The following is a 17,240-nucleotide window of genomic DNA, read 5'->3' on the forward strand; positions in this document are numbered from 1 at the left end:
ACATTTAACAGGAACATAGGTGGACCAAGCGAGACCTCTGCTTTAAAAAATGCTGTTCCAACGAAATTTGAATGCTAATCCTAAAAGAAACGGAGAGAACCCCGAATTTCCTCCCTTCAGAGGGCAAGAAAACAGCTGTAGCTATAGCACATTTGTTCATTTATTTTACAATTTACATCCGGAAACTAAAAACCAGTAATAAGTAAAGGATTTTATGATGGTAAGTCCACAAATTAAAACATCCATCCGATAATTGCCGTGATTACTGTCTCTTTCAAAAGAAGTTTCATTTCAATGAAATGATTCTTTTTGAGACAAAAAACTGTCCAGAGTCCCTGTTAATAATATCAGTACACTTCTGGTATCTGCCAGAACAAAATTAACATTGTGTTTCGCCATGGCGATAAACCTTTGGCCACTATTTCCACGAACGCAGTGTGTTTACGGCTTCTTCAAGCATAACTCTCGCGACATTCATGAGGTCCACACGTCACGCGGCGTCAGCCAACGGAAATACGTTTCGCGCCGTGGGCGTGGCCGAAGCTCCTAGCGGACTTTCAAAGCTACTTATCTCGGTTAAAAATCGAATTTGAGCTCTAAAATTTGGCGTGTGTGTTTTTCATTCATATCTTTTTGGTTTTAAATAACGAAAACCAATTTTTAATTTTGAGTGTTCCCTCCTATTATTCATACAACTTCGTACTGTTTCACTCACTTCTTCTTTGTACTTCAGTAAATGTGTTCACAAATAATCAGTAGATATATTTGTAAATTCCAGATTCACCAATAACCGATATTCAATGGACGACGCTTTCCAAACGATTGCATATCATGAATCAAGTGAGGTTCAACCGGAAGGCGAGGATAGAGCTCACCACAGGCGAGTGAATTTCACGCACAACGCGTGGCCACCACTTCCTTGCCCTCCGACACCATTCTGCCGTAGGAGAATATTTGGATGGGGATTGCCGAAGGCGAGGCTTCATCCGGGGTTTGAACCCGGGGCACCTAAATCATTATCCAACGCTCAACACAACGCCACCCATCAACCATAACCATTCCAACAAATAATCACCTCGATACAAGAAATGAAACAAATTTAATAAACAAGCAAATACATCACTTTCCCGTTTCTACGGCAAGTGTATGCATAATAAATAAAACCGAGCGAAAGCATAGGACTCGACGTGTACGTCTGAGGAAGGAGGCCGTTCGGTGGCACTTTGAGTAAACATCAGTGGGCAACCGATGGAGAGGAATGAAGAGTTCATCACGTATCAGCATGGATTTAGACGGGCAGTCACGGATAGTAGTAGTGATTGAATAGGGATATTGGAGATGCGAATTCAACTGCGATTACTCCGTAATTAAAACATGCAATGAGCGATGGAACTCACTGGGCCGTGATGCCATTTGCCGACGCGCGTCCTCTCGATGGATGTTTAGAAAGCATGGTGACTACCTCACGTGCGTGATATTCCACGCCAGTCGCGTGAGAATACACGCAATGCAGTCGAGGGAGGGGAAAGAGGAGAAAAAGAGTGCGTGCGTGCGTGCGTAGAGCAGCGACCCCCACTCGTGCGCATCACCATGGCTACGCCTCGTATCCCTACGCCCAGTTCCAAATCTTGAACCTGTGATGTCGTATGTATCTCTTCCATGCTTCCTTTCAACATAATCTTATAATTGAAAACGGGGAAAATGGAATGAGTTTATCGAGCGAGCCCATTGAAAATACGATAAAAAATAAGGCATGTGCTATTTCATTGTCTATTTATACCTTGACTAAATGTCCAACATCGTATTATCACCCTAATGGCTGGATATATATTTAAGAAATTGAGAAACAAAAATAAATGCATTAAATTCGAAGAAACTGCTACTGTTATAGAGAACCTACCTAATTATAATTTTATTGAATGAATTTGCACAAAAATATACGAAATTTTATAATATTTTCGGTTATTGACATTTTTTTTTTTAATTCTTAGTAGTCAAGAGATACTATCATTAATGAGATATTTACCACAAATTTTGCACAGCATAACAAAATTCGAATTACTTCAATTTGATACATTTTTAATTAAATATAATATCTAAATGATACATTTTAACAGTGGTAGACTAAGAATTTTGTATCTCCTTTTCAAACGCACAAATTCCACACAATATCGAACGCATCACGATTAGGTGTGGCACTTAGGTACTTCAAATACGACAGTTCAGAGGCTGCATACCCACTTTCCGAACCTAAATGTTAGTGTTTCCTGCTTTTAATATGTTTAAGGTGGTAATTACAAATGGAGGGTAGGTCCCTAGCTATGTCGGTACGCCTCTGCTGGGGAAAAATTATACCTAATCATATCTTAATTAAAAACACATTGAATTACAACACGAGAAGTTATAATTAATGCTATCAGTGATACACAACAAGCCACCCTGGGCGAAAATAGCCATGGTTCCGCAAATTTTCCATACAATGCAGGCAAATTAAGGTCAGCATGAAGAAATAATGGTGTATTGCTATTTCACAAGGGAAATAACAATTGAAAATTTCTCGCTATCCAGCTATTCAGAGCCGATTACAAATGCTGGGTAAATTGAAACAACTTAAACTCGTGTTTTTGGAGTTCAGTGATAAAATATTCTACAACTGTGAGAAATTACAACACAGGTACAGGGTGCATTACAAGTGGACTTTAAGAAAGGACCTCATGCCAAAGGAGAAAGAAAAAACCGAGGAAGCCCTCTTTCCCTTAACAGATGAAATGAAAAACATGCCAAGGAAAGTTTAACGTGTTGGCGTAGACAAAACATGAAGTGGGCAATAGTACCTACAGATGTGTTTTGCAGAGAAAATTATACGGCTAATGCTAAGGCACGCCGTCAAAACATTTCACTTGCCTCACTTCATCTGCACTTCAACTTCACTTCAACTTGCATCCGGATGCAATGAGCAAAATAAGCTCCTTTCTCATCTTACTCTCATTGCATAAAAACCGTAGCTATCTCCAAAGCATACCGAACCAGGCACTGGTCGTTAAACTGTCTCTTATCGCCTGCACCCAGTACCCACCGCTGACAAACGCCGAGTCTGTGACATCTTCCAGGAATGGTGTTGCCATAGTTAAGCCCTTCTCACTTCCAAAACAATAAATGCCAAGCACACAGCTTTAGCCGAGTCAAAAATCTCCACTCATTATTCTGCCTGCCTCAGAATTCAACTTTCATTGACGGCAACTGAATTCAAGTTTTAAAACAAGTAAATTTAGGGAAACGCTTCATTTCAGTTTTAATTTTTGTGTATTCTTACGAAGAGCTAAAAATGGGAATAAAATCAAAGAAAACGACATATACTATTCATTTGGGTTAATTTTTTAATATTATTTGATAGATTTAACACATTGAAAATAAAACTACTCAATTGTGAAATTTTAAGAAACATAAATTGATCGATAAATTGAGAAAATAGCAATGTATTAGAAAGAGAAAGGAAAATGTATTCACTGAGGATTTAAATTATTTCGTGAGAGCCTTTTACTGTAGGACGAACTCATATGAATGGCTATTAACTTCACATACGTATCATTTAATATTGGTTCAATGCATGAAGATGATATACAGCCGCCATGAAAACTTTTATTTGAGGACAAGTTTTGAAACCGAAGAAAGATAAATAACATTTTTTCGTACCTTAACAGACCGATGATACAATGGCAGTCAAAAAGGGGACTTTTGAAGAGCCAAGTATTTGAATTTTAATATTTAATTCATGGACTTTAGTATTTGTATGGAATGCATTTAATTAGTGGTACATTTTTATTTATTTTCTATCCAATGCTCATCGAGATCATGCCTGTTTTTCTTTTCTTTTGGGGCTAATGAAAGTAGAGTTATGGATAACTACAGGCAAGTAGAAAGGGAAAAATGCTTATTTGAGTTCTATAAAGAAAGCTAATTTCAGAAACAAGCCAAGAGTGAGACTTCAAAAAAACCTCCAAACTGAGACTAAATATAAAAAACAGCGATAGATCGATAAAATATCCACCAGCAAGATAAAGCAAATCGCGCTGGCTATGAATGGAAAATTATATTTGTGGCATAGCCCTGAAGAAGATCGAGCGAAGAAAGATTAAATTATATTTAATTTCGTGACACAAATAAAAGACAAAGCAGAGCAATTCGAAAATTGCCAGGAGCGAACGGAAAGCATTGGACATCTTTCAAATGAATTCGTTTGAGATGCGCTGGACATTCGGGGACACAGTGCTTGGCTTAGCTTTCTTGAGCAATTGAGAAGAGATGTCTTTCAGAGAGACTCGGTGAACCTCACCGTATTTATAGGTGCTACAGAGACGATGAAAGATATGTCTTGCTGTGCGGATGGGAATAGGGCTTCGTTTTTCCCAACGGAGCAAGAAAGGACTTCAATAAATTCTAGACTAAGACTCACTTCGCGCATCTATTCTTATCTTCCTTTTCTCTTTCTACAATTTTTTTGTCAACGGCCGGTGTCCTAACACTCTCCGCCACACGCCTTTTTTGGATGGCTCTCCGAGTAGCACGTAGATGTTGATAAACGAAAATGGATACGGCCGTCCGTTTTTTTTTTTCGACGAAATAAAACCGCTCAGACACTGAAAATAACCCATAAATCTGCCCCATTCTTGTGCATACTCCGAGCGGGGAAAAAGTCTTCGAGAAGTCGTCCATATTTTTAACCCACGCGCGATAAGGATGGAATCTTCCCTCACAGGTTGTAAGAGCGGCTTTATGCCGTTGGAGAGCAGACGAAGGCGGTTGGTTGGTTGCGTCACAGACACACTAAACGCCTTTGCTCGTGAACACACGGGGACGCACAGGTAGAGATAGTAGCCGGGGTGGGGGTTGAAAGGGGGGGGGGGCAAGGAGGGGAAACGGTGCCGCGACCTCGTTGACTCACGCAGTCGAGAATTCGGCTGAAAGAGCGATCGCCCGCAGTGTTTCCTTTTTTTCGTCTCTGCTGATCGGCGCACCTGCCTCGATCAGATTGCATCATCAAAACACATAAAAAATGTAACGAATAAGCAGAAAATTTCGTTAGGAAGGTTATTAAGTAACCTGTTTATTGTCAATAAATACATCTGCGTGCTAATTCGCAATCCGCCTGATTAGGTGTGCGGCGGGGCCAGTTAATACTTATGAAGTCTTTTAGAAAAATAAAGGAAAATGTGGTGTATGATGGGGTGATTTTTATAATTACTTATTGCGCACATCGGCAAAGGTTGAATAGAGGAAAACCTAGGTATGAATCTGAAGGGTATGATTGGCTGACTGCTATGACCGTGATGGTTGCCATGAGTTCCACTTGTATTGGACACGATGAAGCAAAAGTATCGAAATAAAAATTCAATCTATAGTTACTTACTATGCTAACGGTTTCCACTTCTCGTAATTATGCAGTAGTAGTGGGTTTCAATGCTGTTCTCTGATTTTGGCTAAGAAGCAGCCAGCACACATAAAAGGCATTATTTATCCACACTCTATGTACTCTTTTTACTGCGCAATTTTTATCAACGGATTAAACGCATGAAAGTGAACAATTTTTTATAACCGTTTTTGGATGAAAGGTCATTTCAGTCGTCAGCATTAAATGTCGAAGATATAGGAAATCCGTGGTAAATTAATCCACGCTCCCTGGATTTGCCAATTTTTATGGTGGCAAAATTCCAAGCCATGCGTATTTTACGAAAGAGGAATGGAATCACTATTGCAGTTCTATTTTTTCGCGGGGACGAGCGAAGCGAATAAATTTTCGGTTCCGCCGACCGCAGCTCCTCCGCCGGAGATTGAGATAATCTCTGCAGCACTCACACACACTCACATACTACAAGCTCGATGTGCCTGATAACAGGAATAGGCGACCATTACACGCCTTCCTAGCCAACTTTCCCTTCTCGCCGGCGGTTATGCATCCGCGACGTTGCCGCCCCGAACTGAACCGCTCGCCTTTGTTTCCAAGGGGAGCGCGAAAATCGATTTTTTGAGCCCTCAAAAGTATTCGCCGAAGCCATAGCAATTAAGTGGGCCGCACACATTTAATACTTACATTCCGGACGTAAAAGGTTCCCTCATCCCTCTCTCTCTCTCTCTCTCTCTACGTTGCTATTAGGTTGTAGAACCCTATGCCCCGCCCACCACCTACCACCTACTCCTCACTAATGGCCTTTTCTCTCGTAACTCACTCGAAATTCCATCCCGTAAAGCCGTGATAAGATCCGAGCAGTAAAATAAATTATGATTTTGAAGCGGGGAAATGGACGAACCTAAAAGAGAAAGGGAAAGAAAGGTACCCTGAGGAGAATACATTCTTCGTGATCACACTTGGTGTAATCTCAGGACTTACGTTTAATGTACGCATAATATCCTAAAAATAGATAACTACGAGAAAGACCACTTTCTAAATTAAATTGCCATCGCATAAATTATATAAGAAGATAATACGCCGCTTTTTGAATTGAGTCCGTTACGACTTCAAACCCACTTAAATATACTAATGAGTCACTACTCCTTTAATTCAACTAATGTTGGTACATTAGGGCCTCAGACTTTTAAATGTCCGAAAATGAAAAAAAAATAAAGAAAATATCTGTATGGGTCTAAACTCACCTCAAAATAAATACCTTCAGACCATTTTGTAAGAAAGAATATGCGTTTTATGCACATTGAACTCTTTCATATTAAAAAAAACGTGTCTTTGATCATATAATGCCTTATATCTTATTTCTTCACCAAATCGTTGTATCGCCATGATTTACGGCTTATCTTAAAACTATGACTTTGCGTAAGACATACAATGTATAAAAAAATCAATAAAACAAGATATCCTTTACTGGCATACTTAAATGTTTGTTAATTAATTTTTCTCCAGCAATATATCTCAGAATTGGCCAAAACTTATATATATTATGATCTAGACGTATATAAATAATTATTCCAAAAATAGGATTTTGAGGCAAAGCAAAAATGGGCATTAAAAAAATAGTGAAACATATACACGTTTCTCCCGCGCAGCAATCTGCTCCAAATAATTAAATAATTCAACGAATGAATTCGCATTATGCGACACAACATTAGCGAGATCTCATTTACCATTAAATATTCTGTGTCCCACAAAACTTTTTTTTACTACAACATCATACCTTAGCTTGGAAACGATTGGCTTATAGTGTTTAATTCAAGCTCCTCAACATAACACTATTGACGGTGTAACTAGGAAATAAATGCAAATGCAATTGCAATTGGTAATCGACAGTCTAATATATATCTACAATAAAATCTTAATATTTCTCAACATTTATTTACATTCGCGTTGATGAATGCTAAGAATTTACGCAAGCAAAATTAATTTCAATACTTCCTCGTTCTCTCATAGAATTTTTGAACCTAGTCATCAACATATATTTTCCAGTAGCTGGCTTAAGTTAAGGTGAACAATACTGGCAGAGCAAAGTTTTTTCAAAATAAACTGCAGAAGTCCTGAACTGGGAACCTGAATTCTAAAAAAAAGTTTTGAGGAAGAAATGTCCTGCCCGACTAAAGTTTGTCAAAAATTGAAAGCTTTATCAAATCCCGTAAGCCGCTTAAAAGGAGCATTCTCTTCGGGAAACTCGTGAGATTATAAAATGAAACAGAATGAATAGCACCGTGGCTTGGACCTAAACGAATGTCTGGGAACAATAGGTTTGGGAGAGTCACTGAATAAACGTAACAGTTCGGGGAAAATACCAAACAACATACAATGTTTACCTATCACTCAAAATACCTACTCCTATTCCTACCCAGTTGCTGAAATTCAATGCAGTGCGCGGTGTTCACAAAAAGAGTAAATCATATAAGGCTTTGTTCTGTTCGGGGAAAGAGGACGAACAAATGAAAGAGGGAGGGAGGTCTGCAATCCATGATAATGATAGGCAATAAATCAAGTTAAACATTTTCACACTCAATCAGAGAAATGTTCTCGATAAATATGGGTTCCCTTATCAAAAATATATGAACCTTTTTCAGTGAATTGCTGAGAGTCATTTAGTTGAAAATAGTCATCAGTTAATGATTAAGAGTATAAACTCATGTTTACAACTATGAGGAGAGAGAACTACTGATGGACGGTTTCAGGTGACTTCATACGCAATCATATGTATATGTTTCCTTCAAGCGATTCATTGAGATGACATGACACATCATCCAACTAATACTACCGATAAGAGAGCGATAGTACTAATTTCTGATTATGCATGCATACAAGCAATTTCACATCGGAATTATGAATTTGATTCTCTTGTAAATAGGCTTAGACGAAATTGAAATATTTACCAATGAATATTCGTGTTGAAAATACATTATCAGCCTTTAAGAGAGCTTTGTATCCCCATGTATTTATTTACCGTTGACATACCTTAATAAATATTAAATCTAATTCTTACTGTTAATTATAAACTTCGTTTAAATTTCTATGATACTTTCTGGTACTATTTTTGTATACAATTTACTAAAAAAGGCAGTTGTCCCTTGATGTTGAATTAAAATAAAAATAAAATTCATCTGCCCAGCAGGATGTCATATTTGTATCTCATGCATCCAATCATTGATATCTTGTACTCATTGGTTCATGATCATCACTCGTGGCTAGTTAATGAAAGAGAGGAATAAGTTGCAAAGATGACTCATACAATCGAAAAATATTGATACAGCCAGTGGACTAAGATGATGTTGGCTGCAACAGATCGGTTTTTAATCGAATAGAATGTAAATTTATTGCTCTAGGAAAGAAACTTGTTATGGAGCATTGATTGATAACAGAATAAGAGTTATGTGGCTTGAATGGCTAATATGTCATTTGAGCTATAAAGAAGAAGATCATATGAGAGTATTGGGAGAGTTAACAATATTTGAAATCAATATTTCAGAGTCCAGAAATGAAGAATAGCCTTTTTACCAAGGATATCGTTTTTTTAAGGTAGTGATAAATCTTGTTTGAAAAATATTTGACAGGTTCAACTTATTTCCACAAAAAAACTTTGTTGAAGACACAACGCGCTCCGACGTTGATACAAGTGCCAATACGTAACACCGTCGGAGCATGTCGTTTTCCTCGATAAATTTTCAAGTGGAACCGACGGAAGGATTTTTAATTCGTAATGGAACGGCTCCACGTCAACTCACCTGAATCAGACAGTCTTTTGTGGTGCGGTCAATAACTCTTCTTAAAAAAAAAACAAGCGTTATGTAAATGGCTTTGATGTTCGTCATGGAACAGATGCCATTTGAGATAGGAAAGAAAATATGATTGGCTGTTTGAATGTGATAAAGTGAGAAAAGATGACATCGTTGAACGAATGGACCGGGGTATGAAAACACCACCTTCTACAACTGGTTTATAGGCTGGCTTCCTAAGTTGAAGTGAAACCCATTTTTGACTTCGTTATTAAATAAAGCTGCCTTAACCAGTAGAATACGTTGATAAATATATTCTTCTTGGACATCTTCCTCTGAACTCTTTCCACCCTTTATATCTACTACCAGCACCACATTTCGAAGGATGATCAGTTTTCCCATTGGTTCATGCCCCGATTGTCACTGTCCCTACGGCGACACCTACTCTTCCCTGTATTGAGTTTATTTATTTAAGGAGTTGCTCACATACAGCATTTCTGCCAATTTATAGTGACGCAGTAACAAACATAAAATTTTAACATAAAAAATCTGAACAGAGAGCAGTGGCATAAGATAGTAAAGAACAAAATAGAAGGCACGAGGAAAGGGAGGTGGAGAGGGAGGTTTATTAATTAGCCGAGGAATGGGACATGGCAAGTTTGATAAATGAGTTTAAGGGCAGAAAAAACGGATCAATATTGTCTGGTAATGAATTGAGCAAGGAGCAAAGGCGGTGTTGGAGTGAGCGCTTAACGAGGGATAGGCGTATGGAGTAAGGAATGTGTACGAGTGGGTCGGCAAGGCACTCTGAAATTAATGGATGAAAGCAAATCAGGACGATCAATGTGTGAGTTTAGAGTATTGTGAATAAGTTTTAAGTCTGTTTTAATCCTTTGTTGGGAGAGATCAGTCATTAATAGGGAAGATAAGAGTGAGCGAAGAAGCTGGTTATACTGTCAAGAGAGGTGAAGTTAGAGGGGGCTGCGATGGACCATATGGGAGAGCAATTTCCAGTGACTGGAAGGATAAATATCGATAAATATGATTTTAGAGCTGTGGGATCGGCTATTGCTGTGTAGCGGTAGAGGAGACCTAAAAGTGACATAGCTTTGCTCTTGATTGAATGAATGTGTTCCGAGAAGTTAAGTTTGGTGTCAGTAATGACGCCTAAATCCTTCACAGCCGAAACACGTTGAAGAGGCTCGGAATTAATAGAACTTACACACTTTGTGAAGAAAAGCAGCTTTTATTATCGAGAAAATCTCGTCGATGAATGCAGTAGTTTCAGGCATTGAACGTGCTTAGAATTGTAATTGATATACAAAGACTGGTTGATTCCGCATAATTTATAAATAAGACCGCGGTTTCGGCGAAGATCGTGATCACCCGATGGAAAACACTACGGTGACAAACACGCAAGCAAGTGCAGGGAATCTATTGAACATTCCGAATTTAAAGTCGCAAGCTTTCGAAATGTTCTCTACAACTCAGGTAAGAGAATTTTACAGCAGATAGTGTTCAAACTCGCGTTGCTACATTATATTCTCCGATCAATATAAAATTTCCTGTGAGAAAATATTTCAATAAGAATGCGATTCTGGTTTTCTCCATAAAAATATCACTTTTCCTGTCATGTATTTCATTTCAAAGCCCTTTTTTGAGACAAACTCGCAGGAAATGTTCCACGTCAGCCAAGATTCCTCACTTAGGGACCTGCATATCGCAGCTGTTCGATGGTAAATCAGATGGTGAATCGATTCCGTGTATGTGAAATGAGTAGATGGTTGGATAAGACAGCTACGTCATTTGCAAATAAGCCGCAGATGAAAATGACTTGAAAATGAAAAAAATGGCATTGACTCTGTAATTTTCTTCACGAATTTAAAAAATTCCGCAACTTATAATGAAAGTGAGATGTATTTACGACAGGATTCGAACGCAAAGGATATTTTCAAATCAGTTGTAAGTAGTTGCAACTGGCTTTCGTAACAAGTCGCCGCCATCTAATTCCCGCGAAAAACTGCCCATTTACCAACTTTCCCATCCCCATTAGGAAGTTATTATCAATCCATTAATTGATAATCCATGCGTTTATGCACGATATGATGCATGCAACAACTCATTAATTCAAACCAACTCACCGGTAACAGAAGCAGGAGCGTGGAAATTTCACTTCAAAAAGGAAACTTAAAAGATAAGAGGACATGAGTGGGTATTTTTTGCTGTCGGGGGAGGAGAGCGGTGGGGGTGGCGTCACGGTCGAGTCACGCACGCATTCTTTGTGGAAGCGCGGGAGAGGAGAAAGGAATGATAAAAAAAACAAGAGAAGAACGGGAAGCGCGGAGGGGATGGGAGAGTGAAGACGCTCAACGTTCTGAGTAATGGTCGATTATTCAGGTGGTTGAAGGGAAGGGGGGGAAGTGGACACGGCTCGTAACCACGGCTACGGATAATTTGGGGGAGGGAAAGGCTCAAAAAAGAATTACAACAAATAAAGTGGCGCCACAATCGCGATAGTCTAATATTCGGCTTCTTTTCTATAGTTATATAATTCCTAGGTTTCGTAGCGACGACAGAAATAAAATGTAGAATGTTATTGGTAGGATTATTGAATATTTCGGTGAGTATGGAATCCTCTCACCAAAACTTATAAAAGATGAATAAATTTGTAAGCCAATAAAACACCCAAAAGAACTTTCGACCAATCCACGACTGGTTTTCAATCAGTTTCTTTACATAGCATGGTAACATAGCAACAAGGTCGGTATTAGTTTACTTTTCACTCAAATTATAGGGATATGAGAGCGCGTTTTGTTCATACTTTGCGAAAATTTATCTTTTGGAAGGCGTTTCAATCTTTGGGGTTGGACGACAAGGATCTCAGTTAAGAGCATATTGCATTAGGGTGCTCTAATTTCATTCTTCATACGAGGAGACTTGGAATTATATAGGGAAAGAGGGGGAAATAACAAATGGTCCACAGGCATAAGTGGCGCCGCGCCGTGTGTCGGGAAACTTTTTAATACATTTTACATAATTATTGGTAACTCAAAATCCAACGAATACATTTAATAAGCACGTGCAAAGGAATACAAATTTAAAGAAATGGACACCGTGAGCGGACCGTCAATAGACCTCTATCAATACAATCTATCCATTTCAGTACAAAAATGTTTTTTGATACGTTTTTCTGTGATAAGTGAGTATGAATAATACATTACAAATTGTACACTACACGCAAATTCACAAAATAAGATTGTACAGTGATATTACCGAAATTTGAGAGAAAACTCTTTGGTTTACACACTGAGTATAGAAAAAAATTGAATTATTTAATAAGCGAAGAAAATATTTGCAGATATTTCAACACCTTTTTTCATAAGGAACACTTTTACATGTTAAGAGATTATTAGCAATACATTAACTATTTTACATTGGAAGTGCATATACAAACAGGGCTACACTATTAGAGAATTTAGACGTTATATTGTGTTTACAATAGCGGAGCAGTATTAGAAAACGAGAGTATTTAGTTTTCAACGTTGGGCGCACAAGAGGGGGAAGGGGTTGAGGAGGATTTTCGTCCGTTTTGAAGGTCGAGTCGTCGCGATTGCCAAAGCGATTTAAAAAAAGAAAAAAAAAAGAGAAGGACAAAGCGCGCATTCCTGGCTGCGTGGGAGTAATGCGGAGATCTTCCCACGGGAGGGCGCAGAAATAAAATATAAAAAAGCGAGCAGTTCTGGAAGTTCCGGAAGCATGAGTCAACCACGTATGACGAACGAGAACGCCCTCAAAAACGCTCAGGACGAGATGAAGAGTGTAAATGCGCGACCTTGGATTGCGCAGACGATAGGTTTAATGACCAGATAGGTACTACGGATGAGCTGGCGCTAAGACAACGACCAATACGGGATTCCACCTCCCTCTAATGAAAATAACAACGCAACCTAAAGCGAAGTCAATGCAGTCCTTCTATCCACGAGAGATAAATGCTCGTGATGGATAGCAGAGTTGGGAAAAATACCAAAATAAATAAACTGATTACAGTTATTCTCAGTAATGATATCTAGTTAGAGTCAAAAGTGACTGTTTTGAAAAAGAAACTGATTAAATTGAAAGTTTAACAAGTTACTTTTATCTTAAAAGTTTTTCTTTCAGTTGTCGTTATTACAAGCGTAAAGTAACCTTTAAAATCTTTTTTCGCCTTCCAACCGTCTTTTTTCCTCCTCCGTTCGTGATAGTCGAAGAACTAGGGAAAATGGGCCCCCAATCTATTATCTATGGGTGCGGGCCAAACCGTCGGAGGATAAGGAGGATATTGCTTAGGCAATGCCCTCACGAAGGTTGGCCTTAACTCTTAAAAAAGCAAGTATGAAATAGCTATTTGAGATGGATTCGAACAAGAAGTGTTTGAGAAATTATGTGATGAGAACACCAATATTGATACACAACAATGAAAGTGTTTTCACGAAAGAAAGTAGGTAGTACCACAACAAGTTCCACCATTTATAAGGATTCATTTATGGGTGGAATGATGTGCCTACACTATTAACCGGAGAAACATAGGCGACTTAGAGAAAATGTAAATATTTAGCAAAACAATATCATATAAGGAAAATAAGACATTGAAATATTTCCACTGAGTTTTATTACGACACTACGTGTTTCGTCGGTAAAGGTAATAACGAAATAAGGCGGGTACGCCGACTTCGTTGAGCATTGGCAGTAAACCTCAATACGACACCCGAGATTTCGAGAGGGATTAGCAAACAACCGACCCACCCTCTGTCGTCCCTCCTCCCAGCTACCTATTAAATTCTCCAAGTCATACCTAGTTCCGGGAAAACAGGAAAGAGTGACGACAGAGAGACAAGGCAAAAAGAAGAACGCGATGCGACAAATCAGAGGAACATGAATAAAGGCTGTTTTTTTCACGTCGCAGTTGACAGTTATGCATGCAGAGCAGACAACTGTTGGCTCAACTAAAACGTGTGGTCAGCGACTGCGAAGAGAGCACGGTCTTGATTCGATCCATTAGCGAAGTTGAAGCAGTTAAACTTTGAACGCATTAAAATTCGATGGTTATTGATACAACACAAGCGGCAATTATTGATTTCACTACCAAGGATCATATAATTACAAATGGCTTCTTTCAATTTATTAGTTATCAAGCTAAAAGGTGTTTAAATGTTCTCATATAGAAAAGGAGATGAAACTATTTCTCCTTCGCAACTACCACTTCTTTTGTTAATCTACGTACGTCATGAGTTGCATTGGCACTATTAGGACTCGTCAGAGTTTAAAGCAGAAACGAGATGTCGTTCTTGGGCGAATGCTGCGGCCGTCTACTTCGACTTATGAGAGACGAGGAAGCAACGCTCGCTATTTGGTATTCTACGACAGACCGACGAACCACTTTAGGAAAAATTGAAGAGTTTTCTTTAGAAACAAGTTATGCCGCTAGTATGATAATAATGAAATTCTTCTCCGGAAAATACATTCATGAGCATCAGTTCCTTCATTGCACTGATCGTCATGCCAATGCATGGAGATTTTCTTTAAAAAAAAAATAGCGCTCAAACAGGAGCTAATGTTTTCCTGAAGTCAAAAACCGTAGTTTTTTCATATAAAAACGGATAAAAATGTTAATGCTATGGTGAGTCGATGATGATATTGAGGAAAGGCATAAACTAATTTTCCCGTCATTAATAGATGGTTTCATCTTAACCGATTGTTTAGTTGCAGTGACGCAACACTCCACACTCGGGTATTTCGACTTTTCGCAGGGACAATAGAGCCTTTAATTTTATTTTTTCCTCTCTTCATCCCGATAGCAGATTGCAGGTCGAAGTTTGTAGAGGGGAGTTCGAAGTGTTGCGAGTCGATAGCAGTAAACAGAAAGGACACCACTGTTACACTGCAGTTTGAATCTTAGATTTTATATTTTGATTGAGTAGAACGTTGAAAACTTTCAGTCAACATCAACGACATCAAATCGATCCCGGGTATATATCTGCGATTCCCTTTCTATAGGCATCGCTACACGACACGTTAATGCGAATGAGTGAATGTCTAAATGCATGAACGGGGGAAGGAACGCTAGTATCCATCGTGTAACCACCCTAAATGTCAGAGTGCACGAATAGAAAATGGAAGCTGTAATAATTTGGTCCAATCATTCGCACTTATTTCCCTTCCGGTCCACCAAAATCGTGCATTCTTTTGAACAATAACTCACACAAGTTAATATATCTTACAACCAGGCATCAAGTCTTGGTAATTCTGAGAATATAGTGATACATATCATTGTAGGCAATTCTGAAATCAGCATTGCTAGGAGCATTATAGGTTATTTTTTACTCTAAGCAGCTCTTCCGTGAGCACAATAAATTGCGCCCGTTGAATTTTTTCCTTTCTATTGTCCGCTACCGCCACTTGCTATTTCGCAACTTCTCCCTCAATAACACTAGATCCTCTCTTGGCATTGCAACTTTAGCTGATCGCCGTATCCTCAATGACCGGAGACTCTTCTTAAATATCATTAATGGCGAATACAGATCATCTGACCTTCTTTATTTTTTTTCCGCTTCGTGTTCCTTCGCGCACGACGAGGTCGAGTGACCTATTTCATTGTTTCACCCCCCATCTTTCTGTCTCTAAAAGTTCTTTTCTATTCAGACTTCCTTCTTCCATTAACTCCTATGCCAAATGTGTTCCAAATTTTGATCCTTTTTTTCATCCCTCATTCGCCTTGCACCATTACTATTGTAATTTTCCCCACTATTCCTCGCACCACACGATGAAATTTACTATTCTTTGTTATTTATTTGTAAATACCGTTGAATAGTTTTTGTTCATTTTTGGTTACGCTGCTTAATATTATTAAATTGTTTCTCCTGTTATTGTGAGTCCTCTGTAATAGGGTGGTTTTCTATTATTTTTTTATTGCCTAAATCGAAAGATTATTACACCTGGAGTACGTATTTCACGCATATAGATTTTTAAATGACGATATACATTTTTCGCGATTAAATGAAAAGTGAAAATTTTCAAGCGCGCGAAAACACGACGCGTAAGTATGAATGCCGGGAAATCTCTCCGTGAGACTTATTTCTGGTTCCCGCTGCCCCCCTGTGAGGTGACCTTGAGGCGAGGCTTAGCGCTGATACGACGCAGGCTGCTAGCGGGTAGCTGAGTACCCTGCTGGCTGGTAGCGCTTCTCTTAAATAAGGATTATTAATACCTTATCGAATGAAGAAAACTTTCCGACCTTAGCCAGTTTTAATAAGTGATTATTAAGACATGGTTCCCTGAGCTCTACGCCTCATGCATGCATTGCCTCAGACGATCTAAAACTCCTATCTACTCGTATAGAAACTAGGTCCCTGTGACGTCACGTTGAGTGGCATCGCATGGGCGCCAATGTGGCCCTTTTCAAATGAGGATAAAAATGGACCATTGCCATTCGTCTAAACCGCTATTTCTAAAACGAAATAATTTGTATATTTTGAATACACTAATGGTGGGTAACGAATCGCAATCAATGCTTTTCGTTTTCTTTGATGAAGGAAGCTACCCTATTGGCCTCGCGCTGTTTTTGGACTGGATTATACAAATAAATAAGTAAATTTCGGTGAGGAACATAAGATTGGCAAACTACAATGTGGCATCTCAGATGCCCTGGTTCCCTTCCTCACCCCTGTACTCCACACTGCCTGCACCCCTCTCTTTTTTGAAGCACCCCTGCCACCCTGTGCATACCCACTCGAGGCCATCACTGTCACTTTTCTAGGCGCTTTGCTTTTTTCCTCTTTTCCGCTCAATCGCTCGCACATGGTATCACTCAGCGACTGCGTCGGTCCCCTTCTTCTTCCCTCCAACACGATATTTCCTGGTGCTCCTTCAACGCCAACCCCTTCCCTCTCTGACGTCTTTAAACTTCCACCTTATCCCGACCGACGCTTCGGCTCCAACGTCTTCGGCTCTGAGTTAGTTGGAGAGGGATGGGTGACGTTAAGGAGAAGATCTTCGTCGATATGGATGGAGGT

The 17,240-nt window shown here is 39.1% G+C and overlaps 1 protein-coding gene across 1 annotated transcript in view; it reads right to left on the reverse strand.

Annotated features, from left to right (window-relative positions):
* The window catches only part of LOC124158464 (partitioning defective 3 homolog), a 556,537-nt gene that overhangs the window by 453,950 nt on the left and 85,347 nt on the right, over positions 1-17,240 (reverse strand). The window lies entirely within an intron of this gene.

The sequence above is a fragment of the Ischnura elegans genome, chromosome 5 (assembly GCF_921293095.1).
Source record: "Ischnura elegans chromosome 5, ioIscEleg1.1, whole genome shotgun sequence".
Classification (NCBI taxonomy): domain Eukaryota; kingdom Metazoa; phylum Arthropoda; class Insecta; order Odonata; family Coenagrionidae; genus Ischnura; species Ischnura elegans.